The sequence below is a fragment of the Peromyscus maniculatus genome, chromosome X, assembly GCF_049852395.1.
Source record: "Peromyscus maniculatus bairdii isolate BWxNUB_F1_BW_parent chromosome X, HU_Pman_BW_mat_3.1, whole genome shotgun sequence".
Classification (NCBI taxonomy): Eukaryota; Metazoa; Chordata; class Mammalia; order Rodentia; family Cricetidae; genus Peromyscus; species Peromyscus maniculatus.
In genome coordinates, this window is record NC_134875.1 from 82,750,060 (window position 1) to 82,771,610 (window position 21,551).

Sequence of the window (21,551 nt, forward strand, 5' to 3'; positions counted from 1 at the left end):
CCAAAGCCTCTAACATTGGGCTATTCCCAGAGTGATGATGCATAGCACCTACTAAACAGATGTAGGTCTGAATAGTCACTGGTACATTTATGTCTTAATAGAGAAGGCTTGCAGTGCCTACAACAGAGAAGGCACATCCAAAGCACTAATCACAACTATTGTCCCACTCAGCCTTTGCCTTCATCTGCTTGGGTTCTTGAGAGTCACCATGCCCTGGAGGAAGATGTTGTCAAGAAGCAGTTGGCAAGTTTTAATCTTTAAGTTATACTTTGAATAAAAGTTGTGAAAACTAGATCCACTGTGAAAAGAAAGATCAAGTTTTCTATGTAATACTCTGGAAGTTGATAAGGTATCAAGAGAGTGCCCATACCTGGAGGATGGAAAGAGGCCCAAAGTTACCAGTTATGGGGGATTTCAGAAAGAGTGGGGTCAGCCTGGTCTGATGCTACTCAGAAACTCAGAACTGGGAGGGAGAAAGACAGACAACCACGACAACTTTTCTTCCACTTCACTTCTCTACCAACTAGGGAGCATGAACTGCACGAATGGGTGATGTGACCTTCTGAGTTTGTTCTCACCTTTTGTCCAGTAAGAACATCCAGGGCTCACTTGTGGGTCATGGTGCCAGAAAGCTGCACAAAGTATTAAGATGGGCCAATCACTCCACAGTGGCCCCCAAGTAAGGAATCTAGGGGCTAGTCAGGATCCCAGACACCATTGCCTGTTGCACATGACACAGGCATATATAAAAGGAAGAGGCGAGAAGATGGGATGAGAAAGACATAGTTGTAAACAGCTTCACAGTTTCTACTTTGAATCAACCACTTCCTTTAATGGTAAAACAGAGCCCATAGATGGACTGTCAGAAAGTTTACACATTATTTATCAAGAATGGAACTAGAAACACACAGAAAAAGTAGCTATATGCTATCAGTGGTGTGTGTGTGTGTGTGTGTGTGTGTGTGTGTGTGTGTGTGTGTGTGTGTGTGTGTGTGTGTGCAAAGCTTGTTGGTAAGATACATATTATGTACCAGAGGGGACATATGGGGAGGGGGCTGATGTTTTCAGGTAGTGTGAGTGAAGCATCACATAAAAGTGATGAATCTGGCTGGAGAGATGGCTCAGAGGTTAAGAGCACCAACAGCTCTTCCAGAGGTCCCGAGTTCAATTCCCAGCAAGCACATGGTGGTTCATAACCATCTATAATGAGATCTGGTTCTTCTTCTGGCCTGCAGGCATACATGCAGATAGAACACTATACATAATAAATGAATAAATCTTAAAAAAGAAAAAAAGTGATGAGTCTTTGAAATGAGGCATCATGTAAAGGAATGTCCTTTATACTTCCATTTCACAGCTCTTAGAGGCATTAGAGGTGGTCTCCTGACCCCTTACATTTTCCAGCCAGGCCAGCAAACCTGCCCCAACCCAGCCTAGTAACTCCACCTTCTTATCTATAAGCCTCCTACACTCATCCCAACCCTCAGACAGAACTTAAGTCCCATGCCCAGAGATTCAGTCCAACCTGAGGAACCCTGCTCATGTTTTTCCAACCCCCAGAGTTGGGACCAGACACACGTTCTGTGCACAACCAACTCTGCTGTATCCAAAACAGACACACAACCAATAAAAATAAAGGTCACATTCTCAGGTCTCATCACAAGACCACAAACAATATGAAAGATCAAAATAGCATGTCTCCTCCAAAATCCTCCAGTCCTATAGAAATGGTTTCTAATGAGAATTATCCAGTTGAACCTCAGGACACAGACCTTAGAACAACCATAATATTCATCAAAGAATTAAAGGAGTTTAAAGAAGACAAAAATAAATGGCTCAATGAGTTTAAATAGAACAGACACAAAGAGGAAAAAATACCTAAGTGATGCCCAAGAAAATATAAACATACAGATAAATGAAATGACAAAGAGAATCTAGGATTTGAAAGCTGAATTCAATAAAGGGATAGAAACATTGAGGAGAACTCAACATGAAATAAATATGGAATTGAAAAACTCAATATCCTGATTAGAAAACTTAGGAGAAAGCCTTACAAGTAGAATGAATCAAGTACAAGATATAATACCAAGCTTCAGAGATAAAGTAGAGGAAAAAATAATATGAAAAAAAATTAAAACTATAGGAAAGGAATATGCGGGAAATGCAGGCCACCACAAAAGGTAAAATCTTTAAATTGTAGGTATAGATGAGGAATAAGAATGCCAGGTTAATGGCATAGACCAGATCTTCAACAAAACCATAGAAGAAAACTTCCCCAAACTGAGGAAAGATACACCCATATAGATACAAGAAGCACACAGAACTCTTGACTAGATAAGACCAGAAAATAAACTCCCCATGCCGGGCGGTGGTGGCGCACGCCTTTAATCCCAGCACTTGGGAGGCAGAGGCAGGCGGATCTCTGTGAGTTCGAGGCCAGCCTGGGCTACCAAGTGAGTTCCAGGAAAGGCGCAAAGCTACATAGAGAAACCCTGTCTCGAAAAACCAAAAAAAAAAATAAATAAATAAATAAAAAAAATAAACTCCCCATGATGTATCTTAGTTAAAGCACCAAGTATACGGAACAAGGAAGGAGTATTGAAAGCAGAAAGAGAAAAAAATACAAGTCACAAATAAAGCAAAACCCATTAGAATCACAGCTGATTTCTCAGTGGAAATGGTGAAAGCCAGTAGATCCAGAGAGATGCACTCCAAGTTCTAAAGACTGGGGATGGTAACCTAGATTGTGGTACCCAGCAGAAGCATCTGTCATGGTTTAAGGAGGAAGAAAAGCTGTTCGTGCTATAAAGAGCCTAAAAACTTCATGTCCACAAACCCAAGCCTGAACAGTACTAGAAGCAGTGAGTGCCTCCAACAAAGCCACACCTTCTTGATTGGGTGTATTTCAAAATTTCAAAATATTTTCTTTTCTCTGAGGCTAGTGTGAAGGGGGCTGTGTCCACAATCTCTTTCTCTGCATTTTTCTTGTTGGTGCATGGAAAGACTACTGTTTATAAGATTATTTTTGTATCCTGCCACTTTGTGAAATTATTGATCATTGATCCTGCTCTTGCTCAAGAAATGAATGACCTCTACAATGAAAACTTCAACTCTCTAAAGAAAAGAATTAGGAAAGACATTGGAAAACAGGGGGGGGGGGGATGTCCACCCTCATGGATTAGTATAATCAATAGTGTGAAAATGATCATTCTGCCAAAAGTAATACCTCTATAGAGAAACGCAATCTAAAAAAAGAAAATAAGACAAAAATATATTCTTTAAGAAAGAACATAAAAAGAACTAGCCTTATACCTTGCTCATTATTAAAATCCACAACTCTCTGTCAGGACCAGTCCGGCTCAGGAGGGCAGAGACCATGGCTACAGTCCTATGGAGGAGTCCTCAGCCCCACTACTACATTCCCTTTCTTGTGCTCTTGGCATAGGCTTGCACCAAATCTTCCTCTCATACTCCAGCAGAATAGGATGCAAATATGTTGAAGTTTTCCTTAAAGGAAAAAGTTGAACAGAAATGTGCAAAGAGGGCAAATGGCCTCAATATTTTGGTCATCATTTTCTTCCTGTAGAATAAGAGTTCATCAAAGGCTGAGGGGCCCCCAGCTGGATCAGGCCCTCTGAATAGGTGAGACAGTTGATTGGCTTGATCAATTTGGGAGGCAACTAGGCAGTGGGACCAAGTCCTGTGCTCATTGCATGAGTTGGCTGTTTGAAACCTGGAACTTATGCAGGGACACTTGGCTCAGTCTGGGAGGAAGGGACTGGACCTCCCTGGACTGAGTCTACCAAGTTGATCACAGTCCTCGGGGGAGGACTTGTCCTGGAGGAGGTGGGAATGGAGGGTGGGCTGGGAGTAAGGGGAGGGGGTGGGAGGGGGGAGAATAGGGGAACCCATGGCTGATATGTAGAACTGAATGGTATTGTAAAATTATATATATATATATATATTTTTTTTTCATTCCTGATCTTGGACATGGATCACTCCTCAGGTGACACAAGGCTGCCAGCCCGAACTGATCCCAGAGCAGGATAATATGGGAAGCAGACTTGGAGAAAAGGAGAGGGAGGTAGGGAGAGGAGTTGTTCAAAATCAAGTCAGTTACCTTCCTACCTGCTAGCTGCACACCTTCTTTTGTCTTGGTCTGAGGCCAGACACCACTAAGGGTTTTCGACTCTTCTTCCCCAAGGCCATTTTTAATTCCCTTAGTCTCTTTCCCTGATCAAAGTCTGCATCTTCTAATTTAGAATAGTCTCACAGTCCTCTTGATGTGATAAGCAAGGTGATAAAGTGGAAGAAATAAATGATATCTTTACTACAGAGACAGTCTATGTATTCATTTCCTAGGGCTGCTGTCATGAGTGCCATAAATCATACAGCTCAAGACAGACATTCATTATCAAACAGGTCTGGACACTAGAATTCTAAAATCAAGGCATCAGTAATGTCAAGCTTCCCATGAAAGTTGTTTGGGAGAATCCTTCCTTGCTTCCTCCAGCTCTTGGTTTTTCTTTAGTTTAAATTTGATTTTTTTTATTTTAAAGTTTTCTTTTTATATATATTATTTTATTTAAATGTTTTTTTTTTAAATTTTACATACCACCCATAGTTCCCTCCCCTCCACCTCTCCCCCATCTCACCCCCCATCCACTCCTCAGAGAGGGTAAGGCCTCCCATGGGGAGTCAACAAGGTCTGGCACATCAAGTTGAGTTAGACCCAAGCCCTTCCTCTCTGCATCAAGGCTGAACAAGGTATCCCTCCATATCTTGGGAGTGGGCTCCAAATAGCCAGTTCATGCACCTGGTATACATCCTAGTCCCATTGCCAGGAGCTCCACAAGCAGACTAAGCCACACAACTATCACCCACATTCAGAGGGCCTGGTCCAGTCCCCTGCAGGTTCCCCAGCCATCTATCCAGAGTCTGTGAGCTCCCCCCTTGCTCAGGTCAGCTGTCTCTGTGGGTTTCCCCATCATGATCTTGACCCCTTCTGTTTGTACAATCCCTCCTCCCTCTCTTCCACTGGACTCCAGGTGCTTGGTCCCATGCCTAGCTGTTGATCTCTGCATCTGTTTCCATCGTTCACTGGTTGAAGGCTCTATGATGATAATTAGGGTAGTCACCAATCTGAATACAGGGGAAGGTATAACACAAATTGCTAAATGGTCTTTTTATATAAAAAAAAAAAACAAAAAAACCTCAGAGCCTGATATTGGGGTGACTGCTGAAAGATCAGAGAGACAAAGGAACAAGCCACCTCTTACCTCTAGGACTTCTCAGCCTGAAAGGCTTTCCTCAGCCAAAAGACTTTAGTTCCTGTCTCCTCACACCTTTTGTACCTTTCTCCGCCCACCATATCACTTCCTTTTTAGTGCTGGGATTAAAGGCATGTGGCTTTCCAAGCAAAGGCATGAGATCTCAAGTGCTGGTATTAAAGGTGTGTGCTACCACTGCCTGGCTTTGTTTCTCTCCTAGACTGAGTCAATCTCATGTAGTCCAGGGTGGCTTTGAACTCACAGAGATCCAGATGGATCTCTGCTTTCTGAGTGCTAGGATTAAAGGTGTGTTCCACCACTGCCTGGCATGTATGTTTAATCTAGTGGCTTGTTCTGTTCTCTGATCTTCAGGCAAATTTTATTAGGGTACATAATATATCACCACAATTCCCCCCTTTTATATAAAATAATAAAAGGTTATAACTAATATAAGAAAAACTATATACAATAAATATATATAATATATACAGTCAAGAGTTACATTAACAATGTCTAGTCCATAAATATTTGACCAATTCAGAGAAAATACTCCATTATCTATCCTATTTTGGTGAATCCAAAATGTTGTACCTAATTTACTTTCTATCCTAACTTGTATTACCAACCCCAAACTATCTTTTGATGTCTTTAAATCTTATACACTTTACACCTCTTTAGTGAGTTTCTTTTCTGAATTTGTTAACAAGGAAAACTATAACTATAGTCTTCAACTCTCTCAGAGACATGAGAAGGAAATATTTACTAAGCAAGAAGTGCAAATAAGCGACTTCCAAAAAAATGTGAGAAATTACAGAAACAGCTGGCTGCCTGGACAGTCACCCAAGGTTCCTCTGCAACTTTGGGGCATCCATCTTTGGCCTACTGGCTTAGAATATCTGATAGACTTTTCTGTGAAGCAGGATTTCCTGAAGGGCTGTCCTACCTTGTCTTGGCAAGGTTTGGCAGTCCTTTCTTTTGTGTCCTGCTTGTCCATTTGGACAGCATACTGTCAGCATTTGAGGCAAGGTCACTTTCTTGCCCAGGGGCTAACTTTTGCCACAAAAAAAGCAATCTCAATATGGAGTTTCTTCAATGCCTACCATCTTCTCCGAAGTAGATTGGTGCTGCCAGGAGCAGACATGTCTCATTGTCATTAAAAATAAGAATCTATGTTATTAAAACATCTCAAATGCCATATTCTGTAGATCTCTTAAGTGTTTGAAGATGACCTGTCTATCTAAAATATATCTGTTTGATCTTGAAAACATACCTAACCTGACAAGTTCTATTATAATAGGTGACTATCAATTAACCTGCACTTCTTTATATCCTAATTAGTTGGTAATAACTTTCAAGGACTAGAAAATTGTATTAAATTATTAAATGAATTATATAGGTACAATACCTTGAACAAGATTAGAAATGTATGTACAGTATGTTCTAACAAAAATAATCTCAAATTTGTATCAATATACAAAAGTTGTATACAATATAAAAAATCCAATCCAATGTAAAATATTTAAAACTAGTAGTTGCTTTTTAAAAGCAGATTCAATAATCTACCTTTTTATCTTATATCTATATAGAGCCTCCCCTTTTTCTTTTCAGAGTAGATTCAATAATCTATCCTTTTATCCTATTATTTCCATATCTTCTTTTCAGAGTAGATTCAATAACCTACCCTTTTATCCTATCATTTCTATATAAATACATTTCTATATCATATCTCCCTTTCTTCTTTTATAAAGAGATTGACTATGACCAATGACAATTTTTAACCAACCCCTAAACAAAGATAAACATCCATAACGCATTTTGGGGAATGTGGGCATAGTGTTCTAGGCTACATCCTGCTGATAGAGGGTGCTGGTAGTTTTATGGGACACAAAGAAAATTTAGAATTATGGTCAAGTCTTGATTGGAGTAGTCTGTGGGGCTGTATCATCTCAGCTAGCCATCTCAATATTGCCCTGAGTAGTTCAAAGCCAATCTTTGGGTGGTATTTGTCAGCTTAGTGGCATTACCATAGCCCTGATGGAATCATCATTGTAAGGTCCCACCATCTTTTTGGAGACTTCAAAGATCACATTGGGTCTGATTATTACTTTTCTTGGTAGTTTTTTTCTGGGTAGTTCTTCCTTCTTTTTTGGATACTTATATGTCCAAAGGTCTTTCAATTCCTCAAGATGGTTGTTTTTCTTTTTCTGGAATGACAACAACAAATTCCTTCCCCAACCCTAACTTTGGGGAGTTTCCAAATCTAATCTTTATCAATTTTGATTTATGGTTTCTCCTGAATTTTTTGTTTTCTCTTTTATAGCTGTTCTATCATCCAGAGCAGTATGGTTTTTTTACAATATGCATTAGGTTCTTTAATTGCTCTGAGAAGGAGTTTCTTCCACAATAACAGAAAAGGACTGAACAGACTTTGACATGGGGGCCTGCAAGAAGCCCCTCAGGGAGTTTCCCAATAGCAAAGGCAAAGTATTACCTTGTCTGTCCATTGTTGATCTATATTTGTTAGTCCAATGTCTGCCTTTGCCACACCTTCTGCATAATCCAGAGGAGAGGGGCATTCTGTTGGAATTATTCCTTGAAAAAACATTGTTTCTAGAAACATCCTTTTTATAGTTCCTTCTTAGGGACATTTGACATTACTATTTTTCTTCAAACCTTTAGGAAATCACCTTTCCTATACAAGCATCATCATGATCATGAGATTCAATATTTATTGTATCTCGGATCCATTCTTCCAAGGGTGCTGATCTTGCCTTTAACAGTCTAGTTACCCTTTTGCATTGTACATTAGCATTTTCAAAAGCCAGAGATCCAATTATTACTGGTCTAGCTTCTGAATTTGGTATCTTTCTACTTGCAGCTGAAGTCAGTCTTTGTAAAAAAAAAATCAGTGAAGGTTTCTTTTGGACCCTGTATAACTTTAGTAAATGACTCAATTTTCTTCCCTACTTCTTCAATTCTGCCCTAGTATTCAAGGCTTCCATGTGGCATAAAGCCAGGGTGTGGTTATCATATAAAGATTGTCTTTGCATATTAGCATAATTGTCTTCTCCAAGAAGTTGTTGATACCTCTAGCCCTACTTCATTGTTCAATGGTCTTAGCCTCATTTTCCCACCAGGTCCTCCATTGTAATTGGGGAGCATCCTCCAAAATTGCTGTAACAAAATCTCCAGTCTTGATGGATAATTCTATTACAAGTTGACCATGAGTTTAACATCTGCTTCATGAAAGATGAGTGGATGACATATGAGACTATTGCTTCTTTGAATCTCCTCAAGTCTAACAGTTGCACAGGAGTCCAGTCAGCTCTTACACAGCCTTGAGAATATCTGTTACTGGGTAGTTCCTGTAAGGTTGCTGGATAGATTAAGGTTGGCTGTTTGAAAGCCTTAGGCTGTTTCTCTCTAACCTTAAAATGCAATGTTAAGATTGATTCTCCTTTAAATTCTTCTGTCTGGGTCTATATATCTCTATGATCTGTTTTAACAAGTTTTTCTAAAACCTTTATCTTGACACTCATATTAACCAACTTTTTAAATGATGAAACAAATAATATTTATAATTGACATTACATCTATCCCATCAACATTAATTATCCTCTCATTTAATTGTTCCATTTTTAAGCCATCAGTTGTTATTGTATTATCAAACAGAGACCAATCCCCCACCATTATAAAAATGTTTCTCATTTTTTAATGTGGGAAAATACTTTTTAAACTAATTCCTCTCTTTAAGAAATCCCAATTGACTCACCAAATCTTCTGACAGTAATGATTCAGAGATCAATGTGGCAGCAGCCTGAGGAAGGGGCTCAAGGAAACCCAAAACCCATAAGGAGAGGAAAGAAGTGAAAGATCCAGCCATCTTCATGGGGGAAGTGTGCAAAAGTGGCTAACTCTGTAGTTTTTGGAGCCCCAAAACCTATCAAATTTGCTGCAGAGAGGCTGCAACAAAAACTTAGCCAGCAGGTTAGGTTAGGAAGTCTGGCCCAGGCAGGGTGGAGATTTCAGCTGTGCATAGCTCGGGCCTGAGCCGGGGACTGCAAGGCCACAGGCAAGCAGCTTTTTTTTTGTGAATTCATGCCCCACATTGGGCACCAGATATAACACAAATTCAGAAGGTCCATTCAGGCACTCTTTCCATGATTGCTAGTGGTCTTAGCTGGGGTCATCCTGTGGATTCCTGGGAATTTCCCTGGCACCAGGTTTCTCCCTAACCCCATAATGGCTCCTTCTATCAAAATATCTCTTTTATTGCTCTCCCTCTCCATCTCTCCCCTAGTCAACCATCCTGTTCCTTCCCTCATGTTCTCATCCCCCATCCTCTCCCCCCCAATCCCTCCCAGTTTACCCAGGAGATCTTATCTATTTCCCCCCAGGGCATTTCATTCATGTCCTTGTTTTCTTATTATTTTAATTTATGTGTATGGGTTTTTTGCCAACATTACATCTGCACATAATTTGCATACCTGGTGCCTACAGAGACCAAAGAGGTTGTCAGATCACCTAGAACTAGAATTATAGATAGTTGTGAGCTGTTGCATGGGTGCTGGGAATAGAACCAACATCCTCTGGAAGAGCAGCCAGTGCTCTTAACTACTGAGCCACCTTTCCAGCCACAAATGTTGCTAACAGCTTTTGGTGCTCCTTGGGGTAGTTTTAGAAAAATGATTATTCAACTCTGTTTATTAAAACAGAGCCAGATTGCTTTGCAAAGGATTCTTAAAATTGGGGAGGGACATTTGGAAAGGACATTGGGTTCAACCCCAAACACAGCTTGGGTAAAAGGGAATTCGTAGCTAAGAAGCATACCGATCCATGTCAATAGATGGAAAATGGCTAACAAGAAACATGGGTAATAAAGGTGATTATGACTAAACCTATCTAAGAGGATTCTTATTGAAAACAGGTCAGGATTCTCAGATGTCATTTACATGATGGTAGAGGAAGAAGAGCCTAATCTGAAATGGAGGATCATTAGACACTGCAGAGTGGAGAGGGGGTGATAAACTGACTTAGCAATGGTTCTTTGTTAACCCTGGGATCCTCTAAAAATTCATGGCCTAGATAAAGTTTGATTAAGCAGAAAATCTTTGCTCTTGTTCAAGAAATAAAGAGATCTTGGTGGTACAGGCCTGCAATTCCAGCTATCTGGGAGGCTGAGGCAGTATGGTCACAAATTCAAAGCCTGTCTTTGGCATAAACTGAGTTCAAGGCCACTTTGAGCAACTTAGTGAGGCTCTGCTTTAAAAAAAAATTAAAAAGAAGGCTGGGTATATGCTTTAGTTATAGAGTGCTTACCTAGCCTGTGTATGGCTTCTGGGTTTGATCCCCAGCACTGAACAAAAATTTAAAAATTAATGAAGAGACACTCCCTTTTCCTTTGAACAATATAAGTCAGCTCTCTTATTTGTTCACCTTTTTTTAGACACTGGCTGAATCATGGGTTAAGGCTTGGCAGTAGAGGCTCTCTGTTGGTTGATGCCCATAATCAGACATTTTGTAATGAGAAATTTCTATGAAAATGAAGAAAACAAAGATTATTGTTGTACCGGGAAACCCAGTTTCTGAGTATAGAGGGAAGTCAGCTGGCATTTCCCAGTATGAGGCTTAAGCACCGAAGTGACAGCCTCACAGATTTCCTGGCTAGCAGTCTGAATATCTCCGATGATAGTATTGAGCTTTCTGATAATCTAATGCATACCCCAGCCATCAAGACCACCACTCCACTGAGGAGAGAGAGGCATTGGTGAGTAACAGCTGACTCTGTCTTTCACATATGTACCATTCAAGTGAAGTGGGAGAGTGTCTACAGGAAACCTTCCCCCTCCATACAGATACACACAGCCTCCTCATATGCAGTGTAGACCCCATTGCCTCATTTGCTGAATCCTGGGAGACCCAGATCCATGACTCTGGGACTGTTTCACTATGGCTTTCCTACCAGGAGCCTTCCTGACACATTGCATAAAGCCATATTTCTGGTCTTAAGCACGCCTAAGTGTTGTTCTGCAGTGTCTGAGTCATCCTCTTCCACATCTGCCACACTGCTCAAATGCTGGACATGGTTGCCATGGTGATCTCTCCAGTACAGACAGAGCTCTGAGGATAGGTCTCTGGCCCCAAATGCTGCAATATCCTGCTAAGGCCTCATGAGCACACTTCAATGGGTTTTTAGAGTCTAGGTGCAATGAAAACATTGGCAGAAGCTTAAAAATAAACCAGCTATTGCAAAGAGTTATTTGATTAAAAAATTATGACTCACTGTCCCATTGAAAAGAGAGGCTGTTTGTTCAGAAGTAGTAGAGGGACACCAGCCCTACCCCCACTGAAAAATAAGCTCCAGAAGCCCAGCATACATCCTGTGGTCTGTGTGGGCAGAGGAAAGGGTCAGGACTTGAAGGCTCAGGCCAGGCAAGCTGCCTTGGTAAATTTCACAGGAACAGAGGGAATGGACATATTGGGAGCCTTCCATAGTTGCTCTAGAATCGTAGGGTGTGCAGATACACATGGCATTGCCAATATGGGAAGTTCAGAGTATGATAGTATTATATGACAAGGGGCTCTTAGGCCACAGGAAAACCCTAGGGAGGGATCTGGAGGGCTGCAGAGGAAAAAGAACAGGACTAAGAACTGGGAAGGAGTCTAGTTCCAGGCACAGGTACTGCATGTAGTATTTCAACTGGTCACAGGCTCCAAGGGTTGCCCTGTCATGCACTGCACTTAGCAGTGCTCTTGCTCACATCTGCATTCTCAGCCCAGGTGCCTACACCTTCCTGAGACCTCTATTTAGTGGACAACCAGACAACCACAGGGTCCATATTTTCATAGCATTATAGTCGTTGCCTTCCTGGCAATGAGATCACTTTCCATTTGTTGATTTATCTGATGCTAGTCCCAAACACTATGCCAGGGAGAAAGGAAGGGTAGGGTGGACCTTGATGGGAAACCATTCCTGTGAGGAATTGCCCTCAACCACAGAGCAGACACTATGACATGCTCTGTCAGCAAATGCCCTATTAAACAGAAACCCAACTAAACATTGTATTTTGCAGAAGCATCATCCATCGGATCTCTCAAGACGTTTTCTTACCTTATAAAAGAAGGTTATATTCAAGGATCTATGAGGACAGCGGCCCTCTGAATGATCAGGACGGACAAGGCACCCGTATTTTCTGCAGAAGGAAGGGTAGAGTGCAACATATTGTGATTAACTAGGAACCTGGAGCCCAGTTATAAACTTCACAATCTGAGTAGGGGCTAGGAGCCACAAATGTGGCCTACACCTTGGTTGCCTCACAAACTGGCTATCTGATAATCCCCGGCTACAAGAGAAGGAAATGGGATCTCCAAATAGGCTACTCTAGAGTCTGGAGTCTAGACCTTGCCAGCATCATTAGTGACAGACTGCATTTGTGCTGCATTTACTCCTCCACCAGATTTTGGGAAATACTTCAGGATTTGAAGAAGTGTGAGATATATAGGACATCTGAGCAAATAGGAGGAAGGGGGTACTGGTAGGAGGACACAATGAGGAAGGAGGCTATCTAAGTTAACGTTCTATTCCTATGACAAAACACCATGACCAAGGCAACTTATAAGATAAACATTTAGTTCAACTTACACTTTCAGAGAGTTAGACTCCACAATGATAGAGCAAAGGCATGACAGCAGGAAGAGTTGAGAGCTCAGATTTTAAACCTCCACTGGAAGGAAGAGAGATAAACTGGGAATGGCATAGGTTTTTGAAACCTCAAAGCGTACTTCCAGTGACACACCTCCTCCAACATGGCCACACCACCTAATCCTTCCCAAACAGTTCCACCAACTGAGAAAACAAGTATATATATATATGAGTATATTGTGGCCATTCTCATTCAAACCACTACAGAAGCCCTGGGCTAACAATGAGAGAATTGAAGCCTAGGATTAGAGAAATGGGTTCTCAGAGAAAGAGGAACACACAGCATTAGGATCTTGGAGAAGTGTTGGGTTAGGTTGGGCAGGGAGCCTGCAGAGCTTTCTGGACAGGGTAATAGTGGATTTAGGAACTCACAATGGAGCCACACACTAGTGGTCCTTTCAGGATACCAACAAGGGTGTCACTCCAGTAGTACTGCTGTTTGACATACAGGTAAAGAATATATGTAAGGTCACCAGGAGTAACTGAATAATGGCCTTAAGCAGTCATAGTCTAGTTTGTTTTCTGTTGCTGTGATAATACCATGACCAAAAGCAACTTGGGAGGTTTACAGGTGATAGTCCATCATTAAGTGAAGCCAAGACAAGAACTCAAGGCAGAAACCAGGAGGCAAGAACTGAAGCAGAAACCATGGAGGAATGTTGTGTATGGCATTGCTTCCCCTAGTTTGCTCAGTTACCCAGGTGTTTATTCAACCCAGGACCACTTACCCAATGTGAGTACTACTCACAGTGGGCTGGACCCTCCTGCATCAATCAACAATATAGAAAATGATCTACAGATATGCCTACAGACAAGTCTGGTGGAGGCAATTTCTCAGTTGAGATTTCCTCTTCCAAGGTGACTCTAATTTCTGTCAAGTTGACAAAAACTGATCAGCACATTTAAAGTCTTGCCAACTTGACACACAAACACACCACTATTAAACAATAGCCATTCATTACTTGTTTATCCCTCAAATCTCATGCTAATATCACAATATAAACACAATATAACTTTAAAAGCCTACAGTCTTTAAAAACTCAAACACTTTAAAAGTTCGTTATCATTAAAAAAAATCTGTAGTCTTTTAACTGTGGGTTCATGTAAAAGAAAAAATAAATTATATATTTTCTTACTCCAAAAGTGAAGAACCAGGGAAGAAGAACAATCACACTAAAGAAAGTCAAAAGTCTAAAATCCTGTAACTTTATGTCTGACATCTGGAACTCACTCATGGTCTTCTGGACTTTAAAAGGCTTTGTAGTCCTACTTCTCCAGCTCTACCATCTGCAGGGACAGCTCCATTCTACACCTGTGACTGACTGCCTTTGGTGGTTGTTCTATGGTCCTGGAATCTCCAATATCCCAGGGTATTCACAACAACTGAAGCTAAACGTTAACCAGTGGCCATCTACAGTGCCAAGTCTTAGCTGTTGTTCATCGTGACTGTTTTGTTCCTTCAAAACCAGTACCACATGGGGAGACTCTAATGCTGTGGGATGTTCTGTATGGCAAATGTGTTGCTCTGATTGGTTAATAAATAAAACACTGATTGGCCAGTAGCCAGGCAGGAAGTATAGGCAGGACTAACAGAGAGGAGAATTGAGGGAACAGGAAGGCTGAGGCGGAGAGACCTGCCAGCCGCCACCATGACAAGGGAGATGTAAGGTACTGGTAAGCCATGAGCCACATGGCAAAGTATAGATTAATAGAAATGGGTTAATTTAAGATAAAAGAAGTAGATAACAAGAAGCCTTCCACGGCCATACAGTTTATAAGTAATATAAGCATCTGTGTGATTATTTTATACATGGGCTGTGGGACTGCGGGGGCTTGGTGGGACCTGGAGAGACGCTCTCCAGCTACACACTAACATATTTTCAGGCTTGACTTCCAGTTTAAGATGCAGCTTTGGCCCCCTCTGAACCACGGTTCTGTGTGCTAACCCTGGGGAAACACTTCTCAGCCCCACCTAACAAGCATCACACGTAAACAAGTGTGACAGTAAAACAAAGGTTTCATTTCAATGGTGCTGGACTCTTGTTAATTGCAGCTGATTTTTCAGCCACAGCTGGGAATGAGAAACCACAGCTTCTTAATTCAAATATATCACATGAATGGACCATGAATAGAATTTTTGAGGAACTATCAAACTTCCATCTGACATTTGACAAACTATGCTTCTTTCATCTAAGTTGTCTCAAATTATCTCCCAAGCTTCCAAAGAAGAGCCAGTTAAGCTGAGTACTCAAATGGCTTTTATATCCCAAAGCCTCAAGTTCTCCACCTTCCTCCCACAAGAGTCTATGCCAAATGCAACATGGTCAGGTCCATTGCAGAAACAACTTCACTCTTCTGGTACCAATTTCTGTTCTTATTTACTTTATGTTGTTGTGATAAACACCACAACCAAAAGAAACTTGAGAAATAAAGGGTTTGTTTAGTTTACAGGTTGTAATCTATCAACAAGGGTTATAATCTACATCAACCCAGGACAGGAATCAGGAGGCAGGAATGGAATTAAAGACTGTGAAAGAATCCTTTTTACTGGTTTGCATCCCCTGGCTTTCTCTGCTTGCTTTCTTATACAGCCCAGTCCCACCTGCCCAGGCACAACATCACCAACAGTAGTCTGGGCTATTCTATATCAATCATCAAAGAAGAAAATGTCCTACAGGCATTCCCACAGACCAGTCTGATGGAGAGAAATCCTCAATTGTAGTTCTTTTGCAGGTGACTCTAGCTTGTTTCAAGCTGACAAAAATTAACCAACACAAGCCACAACCACTTTCAGCAGAGTTTCCATAATCAAATACACAGATGGAATGTGTTTAGGGGCAACTGTTTGGGTGCCACTAACACCTGATCTTGGTGGACAAAGATGGCAGCTCTGAGGCTAACAGATCAGCACGAGGAATCAGCATACAGCGGAGTAATCTCCTGTCAGCAATATCACGCAGTAGATTCTAAGAAGGGGTGTCCCAAACACAAAGCTTAAGAAAAGAGAGGGCAGTAGGCTTAGATGTGTGGTAAGCTGGGAGACCTCGCTTACCATCAGAGATCAGGTGCCTCACTTAGCATCCATGGTCTTGCAAAACTCTCTTTGGTCCCAGACCCTCCTGCTGTGCCTTAGAAGCAGTTGGGGTTCACCAAGACTACACACAAAAGCTAATACAATGTGATAACATTCCCCTTATTCCCTTCCCAGTTCTCTAACAACAGCATGAAAGTCATAGGCTAAGCTTGCAGCCTTGAATGCTTCACCATCACCAATGCAGACTCAAGGCAGACAACTGTCCAACTGAGGGTGCACTTACTGCCAGATCCATTTTCCTTCCCAACAATGAATGGAGGTTCATAGTTTCAAGTTATGACAATTGAAAATTCAGCAAAAGACATAGATAGCAGAAAAATGGCAAAGGAAGGAGCTCCAAAGGCAGAGAAGAAACAACCAAAATGTCAGTCAACTGTTTTGGAGCATCAGAAACTAATTAAAAGCTCACAGAAAAAAAAGAGGGTATTAAACTGATGGTGTCAGGTAGACAACAGACCAGATATCCAAGATAGCTACAGAACCAGAGGTGAGAGCACAAACTTTGACACAAAATGGTTGCAGCTGCTTGTGATGCCTGATGGTGTCCAGAGAACTGGATTGTAGGGTTGAGCTCCATTCCACCTAAGGACAAAGACATTATTGTTAGTCACTAGTGCCTGGGACATGAATTGCAGCTGATGATAAAGAGAAAGCAAATGAAACTTTTCTGGAGGATGATGACACAGAATCTAGAAGAGAGAGGAGAGCTGCAAAAGGCCCAAGTTTTCTCAGAGGACTGAGACCCATAAGCTCTGAAGACTGGGTAAGAATGTGAAGCAGTGGTGAACAGGCGGTTTTTTTGCAAGCTCTGAAAGGTTTTCTTTGGTTCCATGGGCACAAGGAAGGCCTGGATCCTAATCCATCGGGCCCTGACTGTCTCTACTAAAGGGCTTTTAAAGGAATACCAAGGGGTGGAGCAAAAGACCTCCCCCCAGCCCAGCCAAGTGCAGGCCAACTCAGACACCTGTCAACCATGCATATGGTCAAGCCATTCCCTAATGCAGCCCTGCTGTTAAAGCAAGCTGGGATCTAACTAGGAAACCTTTGCAAGCTTCCACATACAGATTCCCAGTTGGTAGAACTGTTTAGGAACGTGTGATGGTTTGGTTGTCAACTTGACTACATCTGGAATTAACTAAAACCCAAATGGCTGGGCACACCTGTGAGGGAGTTTTTTTCTTAATTAAATCAATTGAAGTGGGAAGAGCCACTTCTAATCTGGATATTTGAGGTGGAAAGATGCACCTCTAATGTGGACCACACTTTCTGCTGGTAGACTACATAAAGGACATGGAGGAAGGAAGCTTGCTCTCTTTGCCTGCTTGCTCTCACCCTCACTAGCAAGTCCATTCCTTCACTGGTGTTAGAGGCTACTTCTTTGGGATTCTGGCATATACTGAAGACTAGTTGAGACATCCAGCCTCACAGGCTGAACAACTACTGGATTCCTGGACCTTCTGTTGGTAGACAGCCATTGTTGGAGTAGCTGGACCACAGCCTGTAAACCATTCTAATAAATCCCCTCTCTCTCTCTCTCTCTCTCTCTCTCTCTCTCTCTCTCTCTCTCTCTCTCTCTCTCTCTCTCTCTCTCTCTCTCTCTCTGTGTGTGTGTATTTTGTAAACTCTGTTCCTCCAGAGAGAACCCCAACCAATATAGAAGGATGAGGAGGTGTGTCTTGTTGGAGAAGGTGTGACACTGGGGATGGGGATTAACTTTGAGGATTCAAAAGCCCATGCCAGGCCCATTCTTCTCTCTGCCACAACTCTTAGCTACTGCTCCACACCACGCCTGCCTGCCTCCTGCTATGCTCCCCACCACAGTTGTCAAAACCGTGAGGAACTTCCCAATTAAACGCTTTCTTTTATAAGTTACCTTGGTCATACTGTATCATCACAGCAGTAAAATAGTAACTAAGACAAGTGCTAACCTAGCATAGGTGAGACCCTGGATTTAAAAAAAATCCCAAATACCACACACACATACACATACAAACACACACACACACACACACACACACACACACCCCAATCTGAATGATCATTACCTGACCACAAAGTTAACAGAACATAGTTTCATAATTAATAAACAGGGCTCCCAGTACTCCCCTCCCCTTTCTCCTATTGCTCTTCCTATGAAATGAATGAAATGCATTTCTATATTCAGATTATCCAGTGTCACCACTGTGGACACTTAAACAGAATCAAAGCCACTATCATGTGCCTCAATTGGAAAGGACAGGCCCATGGGTAGAAAAAATGTATTGCTTAGAATTAAAACTCAAGGTCATATGCTAATGGTATTTGAAGTTGGGGCTAATTTCTTCCCTCTCAGCACTCTGCTCCATTACCCATTTTCATACACCTCCCATTTCAGCTACCTCTGGCAGGCAGCCTTGGAAGATGCTATGGGTTTACCAAAAGGATAGCCAATTTTGGCTAGCTAACCCCAGGAAGAGCTTTAGGTTCCTAGCTAGCTCTCAATTTGTAACCACACACTTCATCAGACTTGCCACTACATGACAGAGACAAATTGGCTCAGAGGCAAGGTGGTGGTAAAGGAAAGACATCATCAGTATGAGATAGCGCTTGTGGAGAAAGCAACCATAGACACCTTGATTCAGGATAGTTTATGACATGGATCATCACAGACCAGTGAGGGATTCTGGAAAAAATGACATGATTTCCTAAGCACAAGATGTTTTTCAATTCATCAAATTTCAAGAACAAAGATCATTACTTCCTCAGTTTATTCTTCTTACTGAAGGGTTTGCGTAAGTGCAGTTTGTGCCATATTGCAAAATTAATAGGTGAAGGCAGTGGATCTCAACATTCCTAGTACTGAGACCCTTTAATACAGTTTTTCATGTTGTGGTGACCCCCCACAACCATAAAATTATTTTCATTGCTACTTCATGAATGCAATTTTGCTACCATTATGAATCAAATGTAAGTATCTGTGTTTTATGATGGTTTTAGGTGACCCCTGGGAAAGGGTCCTATAACTCCCAAAGTGGATGAGAAGAAGAGGTTGAGAACCACTGCACTACAAGGATGGCTGCTCTGAGCTCTGCTTGCTAATCATCAAATTGGTAGTAATAAAAGTTATTGTGGATATAGAGGGTCAGGTGAGGCTAAATGAATAGTTAACTAGAAGATCAGTTAGCAAAGCTCATTTTCCAAACCACATTGAAAAATAGCATGGCATTCTACTAAGACTTGAATACACACTGACCATACAATACAATCAATCTATGCATAAGTGTCTTCCAAGACCAAGTTAAAGCATTCATCAAGAAATCTTGCGGATGGATGTGCATAAAAGCTTGATTTAAAGATTTAAAGTAGCCACAGCTTAGAAACTTCCAAATGTCCATCAGAGGCTGAGCAAATGGACAAGCTGCTGGGTAACTAAGCAGGAAAACACTAGACAGCAGACAGAGCCTTGGCGAAGGCAGCAAAATAAGAGACTCTCAAAATGAATTGCTATTAGGATTGAAAGAAGCCAGATGCTTCAAAAGGTCCATACTGTGGGATGTGTGTCTCTGTGAGGATTTGACAATCAGCATTTGTGCACAATTCCAGAAAATACAAAGAAGCTCTCATTTCCCAAAAGCGTATCTGTGTTTGCCTAGAGACAGGGAAAAGAGTGTCAGGGCGAGGGAGAGGGAAGCATTGCTAAGGGCTTGAGAACATGTTCGTAGCTGCAGTGAACACTCTAGGTGTCACTTGTCGAACCTACCCGGTGGCATATTTGAAATAGGAGCATTTTGTTCTGTATCAGAAATATCTCAATACAGCCTCAAAAAGTCAAGGGAAGAAAAACCTCCTAGAAACTCATTAAACAGCGGGGAAACAGGAAGTCCCAGGAATTGTCTGCCATTGCTGTCTCTGGAAAAAGGAGGGACTGAGGGCTGCAACACCATCAGAAGAAACTGTGTTAGAAATGGTACAAACAAGGGGCAGGATGAGAAAACCACAGCTCTGGGAAGTGAATGAACTCCAAGCAAAACTATAGGAAAGGCTCACAAAGAGAAAGCGGCTTCCAAATGAGAAATACAGACAGGCTACTAATAAGGTGTGTGTGAGGGGTCTTGATTACTTTTCTACTTCAGTGAGAAAACACCATGACCAAGACAACTTATGCAAGCGTTTACTAGAGCTTGCTTGCAGTTTCAGAGGGTGAATCCATGACCATCACGGTGGGGAGCATGGCAGCAGGCAGGCAGGCATGGCGCTGGAGCAGTAGCTGGGAGCTAGGATCTTGATCCATAAGCAGGAGACATGGAAAGGGCCAACTGGGGATTTGTAAGGACAGAAAAGCAGAACAACACTACAGCTCCCTGTGTTCTCTGTAGCCCAGAATACCTGGGTTCTGGGGGGCTGGTAAACATTAACTGCCTGTGCAGCTGTGATTTTGTAATGACAGCATGGGTTCCTACAGAGCAGAAGAACATGGTCTCCACCAGCAGCAGTGGAACAAGAATGCCTTGTGTTGAATCATATCCCAGATTCTGCACTCAGGCCAGTGCTTGAATGACACGATACCAAAATGTTGTCAAAGGTAAAGGAGAGATGGTATGAACACCAGTTCCACAGGCGGTTGGTTACAGGCTGAATATTTAATGATATTAGTTTGCCTGCCCTCTGAGGACTTGCATGTGTAGGAGACAGATACAGAAAGTGTATTTGGTGATTGCTGCATTGAGTCCAAATTAAACTCACCTTTCAGAAGATCCCTGGACAAAAAAAGGATAAGATACACACTCCCAAGAGAGTTCACCTCCTATCATTCTGCCTTCTGGACAATACAGGGAGAGAGGAGGTGGAAAGGCTCCTCATCTGGACTGACTGAGACCTCACCACACTGTGGGAGAGTCGAGGATCTGTCTGTTAGGCAGACCCAAACCTGAAATGAACAACAACCTACAGTACTCACACTTTGGTAAGCCATGAACTGTCACTTCATAGTCTTAGACATCGGTGATATTGCGGCAAGGATGACATGGCAGCATCAAGAGGCACCCAGTGCATTTGCACCGCAGCAAAGCATGACCTTTTGTGAAGTGTGTCCAGATGTGTCCCAGTGAGATTCTGAAAGAGAAGACAGAAAACATTCCTGACCCATACACATTCTTTGGAGCAACTGGGTAGCTCACACCTGTTGGGTGCTTTGCTTGAGGACAAAAGCACCAGGCTTTCAAATGCTCATTTGCAAAAGCCTTGGACACCCTGGGGTGGGGTGGGGGATCAGTGGATCCTAAAGTAGCTCTGGTTGGGAAAAGTTCCACAGAGGGGGTTAGCTAAGTGAGTTCAGGCCAGAGAAACAGGCAGTGGCCTGGAGTGAAATGTGGCCTTGACCAAGGACTGAAGGCAGGAGGTCAGACTCCCTCTGTGCTGACACTTTGATCCTGGTCAGAGAGAAAGTTCCAGACATCCTGGGGTGCCAGAAAGAAAAGTCACTGGCTTCGAAAACCAGATGAACAAG

The 21,551-nt window shown here is 42.1% G+C and overlaps 1 long non-coding RNA gene across 1 annotated transcript in view; it reads right to left on the minus strand.

Annotated features, from left to right (window-relative positions):
* The window catches only part of LOC121825794 (uncharacterized), a 106,779-nt gene extending 85,600 nt beyond the window's left edge, over positions 1–21,179 (minus strand). The window contains exons 1-2 of the long non-coding RNA XR_006068161.2: positions 21,003–21,179; positions 12,382–12,463 (exon numbers count right to left, since the gene is read on the minus strand). This is a non-coding gene — a long non-coding RNA (uncharacterized LOC121825794). The remainder of the gene's footprint in view (positions 1–12,381; positions 12,464–21,002) is intronic.
* Positions 21,180–21,551: the final 372 nt, after the last annotated feature.